This window comes from Penaeus monodon, unplaced genomic scaffold (assembly GCF_015228065.2).
Source record: "Penaeus monodon isolate SGIC_2016 unplaced genomic scaffold, NSTDA_Pmon_1 PmonScaffold_11638, whole genome shotgun sequence".
NCBI classification, from domain to species: domain Eukaryota; kingdom Metazoa; phylum Arthropoda; class Malacostraca; order Decapoda; family Penaeidae; genus Penaeus; species Penaeus monodon.
Genome location: NW_023640423.1, coordinates 4,254 through 11,326, shown reverse-complemented (window position 1 = coordinate 11,326; position 7,073 = coordinate 4,254). Strand labels below are relative to the sequence as shown.

General features: G+C 47.0%; 1 pseudogene; it reads left to right on the top strand.

Moving 5' to 3' along the window:
• Positions 1-192: 192 nt before the first annotated feature.
• Positions 193-2,469, top strand: LOC119568929 (annotated as a pseudogene).
• The last annotated feature ends 4,604 nt before the right edge of the window (positions 2,470-7,073 follow it).

Below are 7,073 nucleotides of genomic sequence, written 5' to 3'. Positions count from 1 at the left end.
TTTTTTTTGGGAACTCGAGAGAGAACTGCTGAAGGGGCCACACAGATTCCCTTTTATGGGTATCGTATTAATTTGTGGAGGCCTTTTAAGGAGGATAAGAGAAAAGGGTTGCCGTCACAATAGTATTAACTTCTCAGGGGCGTTATCCAGAAATACTAACGCTCGGTGTGCGCTTTCTTCCACAGATCGAGAATGAAGCTTGCCAGCGGCCCACGAGGTGACCCCCTGGAGGGCGAGGAGCTGGCGAGGCAGGAGAGGGACTGGACCGGATACACCGAAGGCATGGTCCGTCTTTATCCCGGGAGCGGGGTCTTCCCGGCGCCTTTCACAGATTACGCTGATAAGATTTACAACTTCGAGGTGAGTGGAGGATTCGATTTTTTATTCAGTAACAAACGAGTATATTAATGATGACATGGGGGAGGCAGTAGGTGTATGTAAGGAGACTAGATTCTTCATACGAGTTATCTTCCCCATCAGTGAAGCCGAGTGACGTTATGGTGGTGACTTGGCAAAATGTGGCACTACCTGGGTTCAGGAGGTCGTGTGGACCATGAGGAACAATCCGAACCTCGCCCATCCTCAGGCGGGCTCTGCCTGTTAATGCCCGCGTGCCTTTCCTTGAGTATGTGTTCCCTGTTCCCTCTCATGTGTCCAACTCTTTTGCCACCCAGCAAAGCCTAGACTTGTTTATTTCATCTAAGAATAAGTTTTGAAGGTTAAAAGACACAACAGTTGAATATATGAATAAGTAAATTTTAAAATGAATCCTAAAGGTTTGACATGTTGATGCGTTCCAAGAAACTAACCCCCCTGGCCCCGATCATCCCATCATGCAAGGCTTCAAGAAGCTGTGTCAGGAAGAACCCCGCCGACGGCATCTTCGTGCAGATCGGAGAGCCACGCCCGAGCCCGGACGCTCAAGTCTCACCTCCCGCTGTCGCTCCTGCCGCCAGCCCTGGTGAACGTTGGCAAGGTATGGTTTGCCGTCACGCGAAAGTTGGCCCGAGTTTCTGATGGGAAGAACGGTTATCTTGGAAACTTTTAAATGTTGAATAAACTCAGTCTCACTGGCTGTAAAGAACTCCAAACTAGCATTAACATTAATGAGAAATAAACTTCGTGCCATATATTTATTTCTGTTTGGCAATTTCTGCAACTCATATTGCAAAGTGATTCCAACTTCAGCTTTGCCCTCATTTTTTAAAGGGTATCATTGACCTTCACTACAGTTTAGCTTTTCTATAATTGAATGCGGTAAGATGATCAAAGGAAACCTCAAAAGTAAGTGTTGTAAACATACAGAAGTAGCCTAAGAAAGTCCCAAAAACAGATGTAAATGGCGATAATAGACAGGCACTTGTAAGACAATTTATATTTTACGCAGTATTCCGGACACCACCAATTGCTTTACGATGCAGGGATATTATTATGCGTGAGCATGAGAAATGGTGAAAAAGTGAGTGAGTGCGAGTGCGGTGTGACCCCGGTGCATGTTGCTGGCTGTCCAAATCACAAACAAATTATTCGTTACCCATTACTATATCCATCCACGTAGCAATACTTCTTCATTCAACAGTGGTTTATGTAGCAAGGAACCCGAAGGATGTACTGGTGTCTTTCTGTCATCACTCAGAATTTTCAAGACCATAATTACGTTGGAAGTTTTGAGGACTTCGTAAAATACTTTATCGACGGGGACTGTAAGTATAGGCATTGAAGATTCATCAGTGATTCATATAGTCGTTCTGCATGATTGTTATACATTTACTCGCTGCATATATATTTTTCCTTCAGTGGTGTATGGACCTTATTGGCAGCACCTGAAGGAAGCCTGGGAGAAGAAAGACAACCCTAATCTACACTCCTCTTCTACGAGGATTTAAAAGGAAAACAACATGGAAGAACTAAAAAGACTAGATGATTTCCTTGGCACTAAACTCACCCAAGAGCAGCTGGACAATGTAAGCAGTCAAGCACCGACTTCTAGGTTGAATTTAATCCGAGTGGTCATCATTTTACTTAACGATTGTTATTGTATTAAACTGTAATTGTGATGTCATTTGAGAATTCGTGCCTTTAACCCTTTCTGGTGGTTCTTGCAGGTGGCTCGCCACACAAGCTTTTCTCAGATGAAGGCGCGCGATTCTGTCCTCGGAGGCGGGGACATGGAGGCCGTCTTCAACATGGAAATCGTCAACAAGGACGGCGGCTTCTTCAGGAAGGGTGCGTGAACAGTGACTGTTGAATATTGCGAAATTTATAATAATTATTTGGATGAACATAGATCATCACCAAGCCCAGAGAGATAAATATTCACCCAGGCGTTTCTTCCCAAATAATGCTTTGTTTCTGCAGGTGAGGTGGGAGACTGGAAGGGAAGTACACCCCGAGCTGGAGGCCAAGGTCGACGACTGGATCAAGACGCGCCTCTGCGACCTGGGCATCGGCTTCAAATACTCGGTGTGAGGCGGAGGCACAGAGGCGATTTGCCTCCACGCCTTTGCTCGAGTTTTCAGAGTTTTGAGTGATTCGTGCACAGAGATCGCTCTTTCATTATTGTAATTATATTGTACTGATATTTTATTCTGAATTGTAATTATAACAGATGTTCCTGCACATTTTAAATAAGTTACATTATTTTACTCTAATTTATAAATGTGAACAATTATCACAGTGGAAGGGTAATAAACGTTAATCATATGTATTGTTACTTAGTACTGTATAAATAATTTTCGATTATTTTATGGAGTTACCTTGGGTTAACAAGAGCACGGCAAATAAAGCATAGTTTAATAATATCCCTTTGCATCCCAAATTCCTTTCCCCTAGTCTTATGCCCGTTGTTGCTGGGGGGGGGGGGGGGGTGTGGGGGGGTTAGAAGATCACACCTTCCACTCGCCACAGTCTGCTCTCCTTCCCCTTTTCGTTTCCTTCTCTTCTCCAACCCCTTCTACTATCCACTTCTTAAGGTGTGAGAGCCGTGTTGAAGGGATGAAAGGCTGGCTTTGTGCCAGTCATGAACGGGGGAGCCATGGGCACGACATTCCCTTTGTTTAGTTGTTTATCACTTGGCCTGGAAAGGGACTCTGAGAGTAGACAATTTCTCTCCCCACATTCGTAGCCTACCATGGCCAGTAATGAAGACTTTATACCATTAATAGGCTTCTCGGTCGGCTAAGGACTGCGCAGTCCTTGTGTTGCTGCTGCTGCTGCTGTGGTCGTCTGGAGGATCGAAGATTGTAATCTCGGTTCGTTCGTTCGTTGGAGATTTACGAAGATCTGGTTTCGCCCAGGCCTTCATACATATTGCCCGGCCTGTGTCAGCTGTTTATGCCTCTCATTTTATTTTCTGACACTGCTTACCGTGGTGGCGGGATTGCCAGCAGGCGCTCCTGCCCGCCATGTAAGCATGCGGGCATAATCTCTTTACCAGCCCGGCAGCTGCTGTGGGCAGACCCTGTCTTAGAATTGTGTGTGCTTACAATTCTGTAAGTAATGTACTAGTGTGGCGTTCGGCTCGCCACAGTGCATGCAACACCTGTCTTAATAGTCAGTTGTCTGTATGATCTACCATACGTAATGGTAGAATGACTTCGGTACCTCACTTGATTGCTTCAGTTGGCTCATAACCTGTGTCATCTGAGTACCATCTGGCCTAGGGGGAGGATCTCGTTTTCTCTCTGTGAAGCTGCAGAAGGAAGGCATGAGCGTAACATTACAATTCTGCCTTAAGATTTTTTGGCTCGGTTTATGATCATGGCATTTGGGGGCATACCCCTGCCATTGTCAGCTAGTCTGTCAGCAAGCTCATTCCTCTGATGTCTATGTGGCTAGGGACCCAGTTTATGATTATTCTTCTACCCTGAGCAAGAATCCTCTGTGCTATGGTGAGGACAGTGGTCAGGAGGTAGATGTCACCTTTGTGTGAGCTTTGCTGTAGACAGTCAATGGCTGCACTAGAGTGTGTATGTATGACCACATATCCTTCTCTCAGGACGCATGGCTAGGCTCCCATGATCGCAACTGCCTCTGCCTGTAGCAAGGAGGCGTTGTCTGTTACCGTCATGGATTGTGTGGCATTCCTTGCTACAAAGCCAGCACCTGCAGTGTGGTTCAAGGGATCGACTGATCCATCTGTGAAGTAGGTTCTACTTCCCAGAGGAGTGATGGCTGCAATGACCCTCTCAGCTTCTATCTTTAGACTAGGCATGGTGTATTGATTCTTTCTCCTTGACAAGCTCATAACAGAGAACTCGATCAGGGTTTGTGCCCACGGTGGAGCTTCAATAAAGTTACGGTGGGAGGAGTTCATGCTTTTGGCAAGTAGTTGTTCTTTGAGCTGATAGCGTATCAGCAACCCTGGCTGTGTGAGACAGCCAGGAGTTGTTTGCAAACAGCTCGTGGTACTGTTCTAGGCGTCTGAGTATTTTTTTTGTTTGTGGTCCTGGGAGTCTGGATGACCTTTGAAAGGAACTGAGCTGCCATTAGATCAAATTGTGATTCCAGGGGGAGAAGGTTTGCCTCCATGAGGAGGTTGAGGACCTTTGTTCACCTTGGGGCACCCAGAATGATCCTGGCAGCTTCATTTTGAACTGCTTCCAATTTTTATCTTAATCTTGGCTTTGCGGCAATCAGGGATTACCCCAAGGTATTGGAAGACCTGGACCCATTCTAGGTCCATTCCCTGGATTTTCAGACTTGTGCCTTGAACATTTTGTCTCAGAGCCATGGCTTTGGATTTGGCTGCAGAGATCTTTAGTCTTGTCCTACAACACCCCCCCAATCCCTTGCCCGTTGTTGTCTGGGGGGGCTTAGGAGGCGGAGACTGGGACCCAATGATGGGGAACTCCCAACCTTGGGACTCAGCCCTCGACTCAACTAATTTTGCATGGTCTTTTTTTCCTTCCCTCTTTTTGTTTCTGTCCCTTCACCAAACCCTTCTGCTATCCACCTCCTAAGGTGTGAGAGCCGTGCTGAAAGGATGAAAGGCTGACTTTGTGCCAGTCCTGAACGGCCTGAGGGAGCCATGGGCACGGTATTCCCCTGATTTAGTTACCTTAGCCCTTACCCCTCAAGGGACCCTGAGGGTGGACTGTTTTATCCCAACATAACCCAGGCTTACCATGGCCAGTAATGAAAACATATCCCCACTATTAGGGGCAATGAGGCTTGCCCCTTTATCAAATAGCCCCAATGATGTAAACCCACCCAATTCCCTGACCCAAGGCTCTCCTTTGACCACGGCTCCGAACACTGCAATAACTACCCCCTCATCAATGCCTACTATACAGTAGCCAACATCAACCCTTAAGGAACATTTCCACTCTTCAGCATGCTCAACTTCACACCTCTATCCCCACAACCTCCAACATCAACCACCCCATCCTCCCTTATTAATACCTTACAGCCTTATTGCCCACTCTCCATAACACTACCCCCTCACAACTACTCCATCTTCGTCACGCCCCCCGCCCTTCTACTACCCCAAACTCTACAACAATCTTGAATACTCTCTTTAGCGCAGCCAAATGGGACCGATTTTTCGTGATCCCTCCCCCCCCATCCCTTGCCCGTTGTTGTCGTGGGGGGGCTTAGGAGGCGGAGACTGGGACCCAATGATGGGGAACTCCCCAACCTTGGGACTCAGCCCTCGACTCAACTAATTTTGCATGTCTTTATTTTCCTTCCCACCTTTCGTTTCTGTCCTTCACCAAACCTTCTACTATCCACCTCCTAAGGTGTGAGAGCCGTGCTGAAAGGATGAAAGGCTGACTTTGTGCCATCCTGAACGGCCTGAGGAGCCATGGGCACGGTATTCCCCTGATTTAGTTATCTAGCCCTTACCCCTCAAGGGGACCCTGAGGGTGGACTGTTTTTATCCCCAACATAATCCAGGCTTACCATGGCCAATAATGAAAATTTATCTCCACTATTAGGGGCAATGAGGCTTGCCCCTTTATCAAATAGCCCCAAAATGTAAACTCATCCGATTCCCTGACCCCAGGCTCTCCTTTGACCACGGCTCCGAACACTGCAACAACTACCCTCATCATATGCCTACTAGTACAGTAGCAACAACCAATCCTTAAGAACATTTCCACTTTCCCAGCACGCTCAACTTCATCACCTCTACCCCCACAACCTCCAACATCACCACCCCATCCTCCCTTATTAATACCTTACAGCCTTATTGCCCACCTCCCCATAACACTAACCATCCCTCAACACTACTCCATCGTCACGCACCCGCCCTTCGACTACCCTATCACTACAACAATATTGAATACCCTCTTCAGCGCAGCCAATGGACCGATTTTTCGTGATCCCTCCCACAGCTCCCTACTCTGACAACACCCTTCTCTTCCACAATGTCTCCAAAAACAAGTAGGTAAAGTCTCTTTCCGTAGCCGACCGACCGCTCCCGTCTTGTCACAGTAACATCCGAAACCAAGCTATAGCATTAACAAAACTAACAGACATATATGGTAACCCATCCTTGCAGAACCCCATCCAACCCTTAATAGTTGCACCGGAACAGTTTCAATCTCCCAGCAAATTGCCCATCTATGACAAAGATTGGTCAGATTGTGGAGAAGACCTACTTGCCTGTCTCACAGACTATGATGCAACGTCAGTACAATGCTACTCCATTCCCCCCAGAGGTAATCGAAAGAAACCCACTAACATAGCCAAAATTACCTTCCGTAGACATGACCTTCCCTTTAACGTCTTATATAGGAGGAGAATCCCTCCCTGTTCGTCCATACCAACCTCCTCCACATCAGTGCCAAAATTGTTGGCGTCTAGGACACCCAGCCAAACATTGCCGTTCCACAGCCAGATGCCCACTATGTGCCCAACCTGGCCATACCCGATCTAACTGCCCTGCACAATCACGCACATGTGCCAACTGTGGCGGCCCCATAATGTATTTTATAGGGCTGTCCCACCTACAAATTTGAGTCTGAGGTAGCAACTCTCAGATTCAAACTTGGACTCACACTACGTGAAGCCAGACAAGAAGCACGTCGACGTGGTTTCTCTCTTACTCCTTACTCCAGTAATACTGC